Below are 12,416 nucleotides of genomic sequence, written 5' to 3'. Positions count from 1 at the left end.
GGGCTTGACTTGGGGATGTGAGGGGGGACTCCAGGGGATAGTGGGGCCCTGGAGTTTCCTGCGACTCTATCCGATCAGCTTTTTGGGCTGATCGTTCAGCGCTTACGTGTTTTTTGTGCAAGTTGATCACCTTGTGTGGAGGTGAGGGATCTTCCCCAGCTTGGGTTAGATCGGGATGTTGTGGAGTTCTGGGGGTATTTGGCCCCACACTTACTCCACGTAAGTTTCTAAAACCTTCAGGGACCAGCCCTGAGGTGGTTGCTAATGCCGGATCATGTTGATCCTCATCGTCGTCTAACGACGGCTTTTGGTTTGAATCTCCCATCATGGGAGATTGCGGTTTCTTAATAAACCGCTCATTTCTTTTTAGTGTCGCTGCAGATGCGACTTTGCCCTTGTGGGCATGTTTAGGTGCCATACGCGCTACCAAGTCAGAAGTTAAGATTATGTAGTTGTTGTGGGTTGTGTTGTAAAACACACCTCATACACTTACAAAGCCGTAAGTGATACAAGTATGTGTATTTTACGGTGGTGTGTAAGCAGTTACCCGGAGGTTCCCGCTTACCCATGTGACTATATGTATCTAATTTACATATGACTCAGGGTTCAGGGCTATTGCCCTGACAGCTGCCCAGTCACATTGATCTGGTCTGACCATCGCATGTAGTATCTGTACTACTTTTTGTATCATTCTTTCCGCTTGGCTGTCACCTTGTGGATGGAATGCAGTTGTGAATTTCAACTGCACACCGAGTATTCGGTGTAGTTCGTGCCAAAATTTTGACATGAATTTTGAGTCTTGATCTGATATGATTGAGTGTGGTAGACCATGAAGTCTTACAACTTTGTGTAGGAATACGAATGCTAGTTCTAATGTGTTCATTGTTGTTTTTATCGGAATCAGGTGGACATTGGGCATCAACCTGCAGATGATTACCCAGAGGTAATCATATCCCAAGCTTGTTGGGAATGGACCTGTGAAGTCCATGGCTATTGACGACCACGGTGTTTCCAGGGTTGGGAGTGGGTGAAGCAGTCCAGGATTTCTCCTGGTGCTTTTCTTTGTTGTCTGACAAGTTCCACAAGACCTGCAGAACTTGTGGGTGTCCTTCCTCATCGACTTCCACCAGAAGTATCGATGGAGGGTTTCCACTGTTTTCTTGGATCCTAGGTGTCCAAGTGTTTTGTGGATATTTTTGAGGATTATTCCTCAAATGGACTTCCTTTTGTAGTTCCCTTTTGGGACTACTGTCAAAAACCCAGATCATAGGGGGTAAATGCGTGAGTCCGAATGCAGGCAGGGCTCAACTAGAGGGGGATCTGAGAGCTCTGGTAGTGGACCGAAGCTTCTCCAGGAAGCCCGGTTCTGCTGGATGGTACAAGAGGCTCTAAGAAGGATGCGGCCTCAGCGACTCGGAGGGAGTGCTGTGCCTCCGTTACGTCTCAGTTAGTCCTTGTATTTCTTATGTCTGAGGTATCTTGTAGAATGGGTACGGGATTCACTCAGAGGGACTTTGGGTAGCATTTTAGTCGAGATTAGAACTGAGGAACTACAGGTTCTAATCTATGGGTATTTATAAAGGGGAATGGAAAGGACTTAGTCAAAGTCTGAATGACAATGGGACAACACCGAAAGGTGCCAAATGATACTGAGAGGTACCGAAAGGTCCTGAACGATATCTTAAACAGGGAACCGAGGCATCGGACCAAGGAGGGCAGAGTAAGAGGCCGGAAAATGAATGGGAACGAGAAATGGGTAAGGGGGGTTAGCCAACTGAATGGTAGGAAGAAGATAGTTGTGCTAAGAATGGAAGGTGACTAATAAGTGATGATGTGAGTGAGATCACCGAAGGATGCAGGCAACTCCGAAAGCGGAGTTGCGTATCTGAAGGATGTTGGGTGACTCAAATAAATGAAATGGGTGGAGAAATGGTTTAAGGGTATGTCATGGGATGGGAGTGGCCAAGGTTCGGTGTGCCGCAACCAGACCGGAGCTGAGACAGTCAGGAGGGAAGGTGACTTGGGGAGTGGGGAGGCATGGTGCAGGGGATGGTGAAGTTGTTAGGAAGGTGTGGTGTGGTGGGAGTGCATGGGGTCAGGATTCTGCTCCAAGTTGGGTTATCAGCCCATCTTTTATGGACAAGTTTCTGAAATTCCTGGGGTTCTCTAGGATTTCCCGGTGGATCTGGCTTTGCATGTATCCAGATTTTATTGCCTCAATGAGGTCTTTTCCTTTGAATTGTTTTTGAAGGTTCTCTTCTGGAATTATAATTTCTTCCAGGTTTTGGGCACTCCCCCCTAGAGCTTCCTCTAGGGTATTTCTCGCATGTATTGCTGCAAGTCTCTTTTCCTCTGAGTTTTTACTCAGAGTACTGCTTAGCAGCAGTTCTTCATATTCCTCAACTCTGTCGGGGATGATGTCTTCTGCATTTTTATCCAGATGGATATCTGCCAACACATAGTCATTGAAATGCAGATCCTTGTCTGTTGACAAGTCATAGTACTGTGAAAGTGCATCTGCCACTTTGTTCTTGTGGCCTTCCACGTATTTTATTTCACAATTAAAGCTTGTGAAGAAGGCTTGCCATCTCAGGTGTCTACCTGAGTTGTGGTTTTTCGCTTTGAAATATTCCAAAGCTTTGTGATCCATGATTACTGTGGATTCATGGCCTCCCATGAGATCATCTTGCCATCTCATGAGTACCTCAAGTTCGTAGGCAAAGTACCTACATTGTGTGTTGGTAAACTTCTTGGACATGAATGCAGCAGGGTGGCAGGTCTGCCACTTTTCACCTTGTCCAATTAGTGCACCCATGCCCATTGGGCATGCATCTGTTATGACCCAGACATGGAGTTTACTCCTCTCTTCTTCTGAGAGGTTTTCCGGTGGATTCCACTGGACGGGCTTCAGAATCAGAGCCCTGCATGCAAGATGTTTAATCTTGTCAAAGCATTTCTGGTGGAGTGGTGGCCACCTGGCTAGGGGGTTTCACGGTAGGCAAGATTGGTCTAAACAGGTGTCTAGACTGAAATCCTAAACTGATCCAAGATTGATCAAAACTGGTCAATCTTGGCAGTCTAGCCATTGGGGCTCACATGCCCCAAATGGTCTAAACTGACCCAAGACTCAACTCAAGACTGGCCTCTGGCTTCGGATATACCATTTTGTAAACTCTGCTAGCTACTGTACAGTTCCCTTTCCAATACAGTTATCCTCCCCCAGTTCCCATCCTACCACATCCTTCATCTTGTCCATCAGACCCAGTTGTGTCATAGGCATGCCACCAAGGGGCTGTAAGCACAAGAATGAGGAACCTCTACCTGAAGACCAAAAGGGTGTCATGAAATCGGTGCACCAGAATGCTGAAACATCTGTGGCTGTGGAAGTGAAGGATGAAAAGCTGAAGGTAATCAATAATTTGTATCAGTGCTGACCAGGACTGACATATACTGTCATATCCATCCCCGACCATCGACTTCCACTCCCTCCGATCCCTCTGGTCTACCTCCGCTCCTTCTTCACTAACCTCGGAGCCCCCGTATTCCGCAATCACCTCGGTACCCCTTGATGGTCACCACCCCCTCCTTTCAATTTATTACCTATGCCTCCCTAAGTATGGAGCCCCAAAGGCTTCCAGACAGCTCTGATGTCTGCTAGTGCACTCCCACCTCCACTGGGCAATACATTCGCTTGCCCTGCAAGCCCACCTTCGGGCCTATCCCTCCTTTCCGTTTCTGGGTTATCGCCTACCATTCCGTTAACCCCATAACCCAACTTGTCGGTAATATTCAATCGGCTAATGTCTAACCCCATTAGCTCCACTCTGCTTGGCTCCGCCATTTGCGGTCCTGCCCTCATTGTAACTATATATATACTCAACTTGTACATAGGTTACACCTCAGTAATAAAATTGACTAGAGTTTACCCCCCTTCAGTTCTGGTTGCCAGTTTAGTAAGTTAGGGCACGGATGTGTTACTTGGCACAGCGCTCCTGGTATAAGTTGCTGAGGCCAAAGCCCTCCACCATGGAGACACTCCTTTGTCTCGACCTGGTCTCTGACATATACCAGCAAAAGGTCCCTTGGGATGAGAACTGTTAGAACGGGCGGATCCAGACGACTCCGGAGTGGAATTGGAGACTTAGCGTGGAAGGACCTTGGCCTCAGCGACTCAAGTGGAGCGCTGTGCCATTGCTGTTTGTCCATTTGGTCCTTAATTTCACAGTAGGCGAGCAGGAAGTCTCTAGGGGGCATTTCAGGTCGATTTCGGACTGAGCCTCCTACGAGTATGTACAAGCACCGATATATATAATGAAGGGGGCGAAAGCACAAGGAAACAAAGGGGAACTGAATCGGAATGAAGGCATCCAAATGGGAACAAAGGGATGACAGAAGCGGAGCGGTACCGAAGGTCATAAGGCAGAACCTGTGATACGTCTGAAAGGAGGTAAGGAGGGCAAGGCCCAGAGGGGCAGGAGGATGAGGGGAAGTGGGGATGATGACTAACTGGCTAGAATGGGAAGAAGCAGCAGTCCAAATAGGGATGAGGGAAAAATGTGAGAGATACATTACAAGCGGTGAAAGTGCCGAAGATGATCTGCAAAGCTCGGAGGTTGCAGAGCTTATGGAGGTGGGGTTGAAAGTCCGAGGAATATTGGCAATGGTGTTTACGTAGTATGAGGTCACCAATGCAATGGACTAAGACCGAGGTGGAGTCAAAGTCCGAGGTAGGAACTATGATGGAGGCTCGGAGCAAAGGTACGAGCGGTAACTGAGTACGAAGTACAGGGCAGCGGCGGAAGGTTGTAACCTGGCAGGAGGTTGGCAGAAGAGGACCAGAGGGAAGAGAGGGGAAGGAGGAGAGGTGAGGTGTCAGGTCCAAAGGTGGGTATCAGAGCGGATGGGAGAAGAGTAGGAGGATGATGGAAGGGTGGAGGTGTTTGGGAGGAGGGAGTGGAGGAGTGGGAGGAGGAGTAGTAGGAGGGTGGTGAGAGGGGTGGTGTTGTACCAGGACCGAAAGTGAATATCGGAACAGACAGCAGTAGGGTAGGACTCCGCAGGTGGGGAAGGAGGAGGTCTGGAAGTCGGGTCGGGATCAGGTATGCACGGATATGACAAGAACCCTGAATGGACATGGTGGCTTATCTGTTACCTTGAAGATCATGATGATATTTGTCTGAAGCTTTTCAGCGACTCGCAGAAGAAAGCTGCAGCCCAGAACAGGAAGAAGGCAGGTACTAAGTTTTGCATGGGAGCTGGTACTAACCTGATAACTAGGTCACAAATGGGAAACCCAAGACTTATTACTATCCTATACTTGCCGACACAATTTTCAACATCAAGGACGACCCTGGCCAAAAATCATACCTTGCAAACAAGGCTTACTACAGCACATCAGTTATGGGACACATCACAATGTAAGTGTATGCAATATACAACTCTGCCACCCTTCCCTTACAGTGTCTGTCCAGTTTGGGGCAGCTCTATAGCCGTCTGAAAAAGGTTAGGTGCATCACTGGGACTGGAGTAAAGCATGATGAGGCCCATGCAAATAACCTGCATGGTGAGTTCTGACCCCGCACTCTCATACTTTGCTGACATGACCAAAAGAACAAATTCTAGATGAATTCCCTTGGTTTGATGTCAGATTCTTGGTGGGATGGCCAACCTAAATACTCCGATGAGTTAGTGTCAAACTCATCAGCACTGGGGGAGCAGTTGTCCACTGCATATGTAAAACTGTTGGATGAATCCAGCAACTCTCCCAACTCTCCTCTTCAGGTGATAATGAAGGCAGCCATGTGCCTCTAGATGGTGAAAGCGATCTTGCGGTACATATCTACATATATCCCACCTCTCCACTTGAGATAATTTCACATATTTGTAGAAAGAAGAAAAAATTACTTTTGTGCACACTCCAACAAACTTCATGTCACCATTTAGCTGTCCAGCCACAACTCTCCCTCCAAAGATAGACCCAGAACTTCTTGATCCAAAACTGATGCTAATTGAAATTCCATCACCTCCATTATCACTTATTAGCACACCCCAACACCTAGCCACCAATCCCACACTTCCATCTCGTACTCCAGCACCAAAGAAGGGCAAGCATGATATCCTTGGAGAGTTTCACATGGCAACTCAGCAGGAACAAGACCAAACAGCAGTTAGCCCAGTATGGACACCTCAAGTGGATGGCATGCATATCAGCTAAACAAAGTCGATGGGAAGCAAGACACAGTCAAAGGATGGCAGAAATTGAGCTGCAGAAGCTCCGACTACAACTACAACTTCAGGCAGCAAATCCATCACAACCCGGATCATCAAATAGTTTTGCCACAGTTCTGCTATGTGACCAACTTGATCCCATGAATGGGCTTCAGCTTGATTTATGTCTCTGTGGCAGAGGGCTTTGGCCTCAGCGACTTATGCCAGGAGCACTGTGCCAAGTAACACATCCGTGCCCTAACTTACTAAACTGGCAACCAGAACTGAAGGGGGGTAAACTCTAGTCGATTTTATTACTGAGGTGTAACCTATGTACAAGTTGAGTATATATAGTTACAATGAGGGTGGGCCCACAAATGGCGGAGCCAAGCAGAGTGGAGCTAATGGGGTTTAAACATTAGCCGATTGAATATTACCGACAAGTCAGGTTATGGGGTTAATGGAATGGTAGGCGATAACCCAGAAATGGAAAGGAGGGATAGGCCCAAAGGTGGGCTTGCAGGGCAAGCGAGTGTATTGCCCAGCGGAGGCGGGAGTGCGCTAGTGGATGTCGGAGCTGTCCGGAAGTCTTCGGGGCTCCGTACTTAGGGAGGCATAGGTAATAAATTGAAAGGAGGGGTGGTGACCATCGAGGGGTACCAAGGTGATTGCGGAATACGGGAGCTCCGAGGTTAGTGAAGGAGCAGAGGTAGACTGGAGGGATTGGAGGGAGTGGAAGTCAATGGCTGGGGATGGATATGACACTGCCTTCCCTGGTCCCATCTAGTAACTTACCATAATTTTATGCAACTCAGGATGCACATAATTATGAGTATAGCTCCGGAAACAGTGCTTCCTGGACATGACAGCACTCCCATTGACCATGGGACTCACCAGGAATTGCTGCTTCACCAATCCCCCAAGTAAAACTATCAACAGGTTCACAATCATCCCCTTCAGATGGCTGTCCAACAAGTCCTTCATGAACCCACTCCCTTCTTCTCCAGCCTCATACCACACAGCAAGGGCATGTATAATAATACAAGTACGTACCCAAGCAAGTGCCAGTGCATAGTCATGCATCGAGTTGATTTGCTGACAAAGACCCTGCATTGACTGGAATCGGCCTTTTATATAGCCGACTGCTTGTTCAGATCGGATGTGCACCTACAGAGATACCGTGTAAGTGACAGGCAAGCACACAAAGTGCTACATACCCTGGACAGGTAGTAGTTGAATTGCCAATTGGCAGGTTGATCAGAGTATGGCCATTTGAACAGCACAACACACCATGCACTTGAAGCATATGCCGAGTCCACCCAGAGCCATTCACCATTCCTGAAAAGTTGATTGGATTCTTTGAATGCTCATGACTCCTTAAATGCTGTAGAGTCATGGGTGCTTCCAGGAGGCCCCAAGACATAATCGATTATCTGGAGGTTTGGCAGTGTGACAAGCTGTTAAAAATTGAGAAATGAAATTTAATATAATTAACTGGGAATACATACTGTTAAGCTGAGCGAATAGTTGCATTTCCAATCGAAAAACTGCTCTCCATAGTGCCCTGGCTTTGCATATAAAGGTATCAATGTTCCATCCACCATGCAGAACCCAGGTCACCATGTGGAACACAAGACACTCTCTACCCAGTCTGACGCTGTAACAGGGATTTGCCGGTGTACCATAAACGAGCCAAATCCCGCAATTCCACCATGCTCAACAAACTCCCCACATCCTAGACACATAGCACGCACTCTCACGCACTTCTCATACACACTCCTTATTTTTCCTTATTTTTCTGATTCCATTTCCGGTGTCAAGAGCCCGATGTTTCCATTTCCTTATTGTCATGTGATGTTCTTTCCTTATTTTGTTTATTGGACTCTTCCATGACCCGCTGTACAGTTTGGTAGAGAGTTATCAGCACCAGACTCGACTGGACCAATATACCCATTCAGACCTGACTTGTAGTGAGATCCTTATCCCCCCCTCTTTCCTGTTGTGAGTCTAGTTGGATAGACCCATTACAACGCCACCCTCTTCTCCTCAGAAGTTGGCCATCTGATGGCTTGGTCATGAAGTGGAAGGAATGCTGCAAATAATACCCTGCATTGCCTTTACCACACAGCCCACAGATCAGCTGGCCCACTGTGCAACCTTTTCCACAGACACCACATTCCCATAGTGCCCAAAGCGATAGAGGGCAATGGCAAGTTGATGGGATATTGGTGTTTGTTCTAGGTTGGACTTGTTAAAGAAGATAGGGTTGTTTTCTATAAGGGTGAGAAGAGTGTTGAATGTCTGGGGTGCAACACGAACATTGAGCCGAAAGCAGGATGGATCATCAAACTTGTAGCAGCCAAGCACAAGTCCAATCTGGCTACATTTAGGCACCTCATGGGGAAAGAGGCAGCGGGTGCTGAGAAGCTCGGTGAGGAAGCTTCGAATGCAGTGGGTGGAATGGAAGTAAGAGCAGCAGAGTTGTGAAAGTGTTGAATCAACACCATCAGAGTCCTGAGATGATAGTTTAGATGTAGTTTGATGACTGGTGTCGGTGCTATTAGCTGAGCTGGAGGTACTGCTTGGACTTGAACTTGATGAGCTGGCGTCGCTCATATCAGTGTCAGAGTCTTCACTTTCAGAGGATGATGGATTCGCTGATTTTGATATTTCACATCATCGCTGTTGGTACTGGACACGAAGACAGGCAGCATGGTCCAAAGCCGCTGCGATGACAAGTTGGCATTCAGATAAGGATGGCATCACTACTAGTTACAAAGAAAAATCACCTGACTTATTGGACGGACATAAGGAATGGCCCTAGCGCTGGGATGGGAGCCAGTCTCGACTCCAGTTTAGAACCCTCCAACTGTGAATGCTTTTGGTCTAGTCTAAACTGTGCCTAAAGTCCGCTTCAAAACTCGGACCAATCTTATCCAATCTAGACTCAGTTTAGTCACCCAGTTTAGACCAATCTGGCCTACCATGAAACTCCCTAATGTCTGCTTGTTGGAGCAGATTGTTTGCAGTGGCCCTGTGTAGCCACTGATGTTTGGCATGAATATCAATAGATATTCTACCATTCCCAGGAATCATAGGACTCTGTCCGAAAAAATACAAATCTGTATCAATACATTATAACTCAATGCAACACAATACAACAGCCAAAACGGATCGGTGGCAATGCAAGTCTTGCATTGATTACTTGATGTTGCAACAGCCACCCAGCGTTGCAATGGGATCATTGAGTTTAAATGCATTGCAACGTGACCACAGGGCAATAACCCAAAAGAAATGTAGATATTCTACTCCTTCAGGGATTCGAACAGACAACCCTACATACTAGGGGGATATGAATACCTATTACACATACCCATTATATTGAAACAGCAATACAGTCTATAGTAACACAGTGCAATCCTACCACTCGGCCAGCGAGCCCAGGCATATGAGGTAGACCCTCAGGTTTTATATGAATGTCTATTCAATGATCAAGTACCCCAACGAAGTGCCTATAATTGTATTGTAGCGGAGTCATCCAAACTATTATTATATTGCTCCCGACTGTTAGAATTTGCGGATTCGGACGACTCCGGAATGGAATCGGAGACTTATCATGGAAGGACCTCGGCCTCAGCGACTCAGGCGGAGCGCTGTGCCATTGCTGGTTGTCCTGGGGGTCCCTAATTTCGGATCTAGCAGAGGGAAAGTCTCTTGGGGGGGAATTCCAGTCGATTTCGGACTGAGGTTACAAGTTACTAGGTACATTGTATATAAGGAGGGGTCCGGAATCAAAAGGAGCGAGGGTAGGACGAAAGGAGACAAAGGGAGATGGAAAGAGGAACAACACCGAGGGTCAAGGGTTTGACTCAATGGTGTTTCTCAAAGGAGGAATGAAGGGCCAAGGCCCAAGGAGGAAGGAAGGAGGTTGGGAGTGGGGAATGGCTAGCTGACTGAATAGGAAGGAAGCAGCAGCCCAAATAGGAATGAGGGAGAATAACGGAATTGAAATGGACAATGCAATAGTTGCAAGGTCCGGAGTAAGTCCGGAAAGTCCGAACTCGGAGGTTAAACTCCGGAATATTGGCAAAGGTAATTAAATGGAATGAGCTAACCAATACAATGGGTATAAGCAGAGGTGGGGTCAAAGTCCGAGGTCGGAGCTAAGACCGGAGGTTCCGGAGACGAGACATGAATGGGATACCGGAGCGGAGGTCCGGAGTCGGGAGCATAGGTTTTGCGTACTCGTCTGGAAGGTGTCGAGGTTGGGGTCGGACCCGGGATGTTCCGGAGTCGGACCGAAGGTGGTGTCCGAGCCGGAGGTGGGATAACCTCTTGGGAGTCGGCAAGGAGAAGGTGACGGAAGGGAAGTAGGGCTCCGGAAGTCGGAGTTCGGAGTTCCGGGAGCCCGGAGCGGAGGTCGGGATTGTATGGATATGACACCGACTCATTATCTGTGCACATTGCTGGCTGCTGTCCAGAGGGGTGTCAAGACTGTTTCCCATGGTCTAGCCACACTTTACATAGCTGGACAGCCCCATTGAATAGCTTCCAGAATATAATTGACCAATAAATTATGTGAAATTGGCTGTCCAACTCACTGTCCATGCGCAATGCTGGCCACTGTCCAGAGGGGTGTCAGGACTGTTTCCCACAGTGTCCACGCACTTTACACCAATGGATAGCCCATCTGAATAGCTTCCAAAATATATAATTTGGGACTAAATTGACAAGTAAATTATTGAGAAAAACGCAAAATACTTTTTCAGACGCGAGTCTTTGGGATAACTCAATGTCTGTGCTCATGCTGACCACTGTCTAAAGGGGTGTCAGGACTGTTTCCCACACGCTTTACATCAATGAATAGCCCATTTGAATAGCTATAATTTGGGACTAGTAAATTATTGAGAAAAGTACATTCTGGACTGCAAGTGAGCCGCTGAAGTGCCATATTTGGATCATCGCATTTACAGCAGACCTTCCCCTCAGAACTAACGGAATAATCGTTGGATAATCTAAATATACAATGAGTAGAAATAAAGAGCAAGTAACTGAAGCAATAAGTAATGCGCGAGAACTGAGGGAAAATGAAACTAATTCAAATGTTTGAATATAGTATGCGGCCATCACGGATAAGTCCGAAATAGCCAAAATAAGAAAGAGAAGCGTGACTTGTGGGAACAAGTCACATGGCCTAACCGAGTAATTCGGTCAGCCCAAACCTTCCAGCAATGTCTGGAAGGGGTCGCACTAGTGCCTAAAGGCACTGTATGCGCTGCCCTCCAACAAGGACTCTTGTCTGAGTCTGACTGAGCTCACACTACATAGTCTTTCTTTTCTAAATGCCGACATTATTAACTCAGCTGTAGTTGACACTATACAAATTACTATTATGATCTAATGGTTAAGGTCCATGTATATACAAAGGAATGAATCGAGGGAAATCTACCTAAGGTAACTCCTGTGCGGACTTGCATGCTTAGTAAAATCCTCACATGCGTCCCGGATATCTCCGGTGACTACAGATATTGCAAACCCGGACTAAAAATATTTATGTAGCACATCGGTTGTTTATTGGCATGCAAGTATAAGTGCCATTTATGCCATGTGAAGTCCCATTGTAACAGTGCGCCCAAGCATTGAGATGTGTTGCAATGCATTGCAACACGTTGCAACGAATATCACGTGACGTTGCGGATTTGTAACTTTTCCGACATCCTGTGTGGTCTACTGGCTCTCGCCAGTTGCGGATTTTTGTCAGAGACCGGATGCGGGATGAGGGAGATGTCCCCATGGCAGAGGGCTTCAGCCTCAGCGACTTAGACCAGGAGTGCTGTGCCTAGTTACACGTCCCCGTCCCCTAATTTACTTACTGGCAACAAGAACTCAAAGGGGGATAACTCTAGTCAATTTTATCACTAGGGTAACCTATCTACAAGTTATGTATATATAGTTACATAGAGGGTGGGCCCATAAATGGCAGGGCCAAGTGGAGCAGAGCTAATGGAGTTACATGTTAGCTGACTGAATATTACTGATGAGTCAGGTTATGGGGTTAGTGGAGTGGTGGGCTATAACCCAGAAACGGAAAGGAGGGATCAGCCCAAAGGTAGGCTTGCAGGGCAAGCAACTAAATTGCCCAGCAGAGGCAGGAGTGTGCTAGTGGACATCGGAGCTGTCTGGAGGCCTTCAGGGCTCCGTACTTAGGG

This window comes from Cantharellus anzutake, assembly GCF_015039405.1.
Source record: "Cantharellus anzutake strain C23 chromosome Unknown EI90scaffold_1, whole genome shotgun sequence".
Classification (NCBI taxonomy): Eukaryota; Fungi; Basidiomycota; class Agaricomycetes; order Cantharellales; family Hydnaceae; genus Cantharellus; species Cantharellus anzutake.
The sequence above is the reverse complement of the archived record's forward strand: the minus strand, read 5'-3'. Positions refer to the sequence as shown.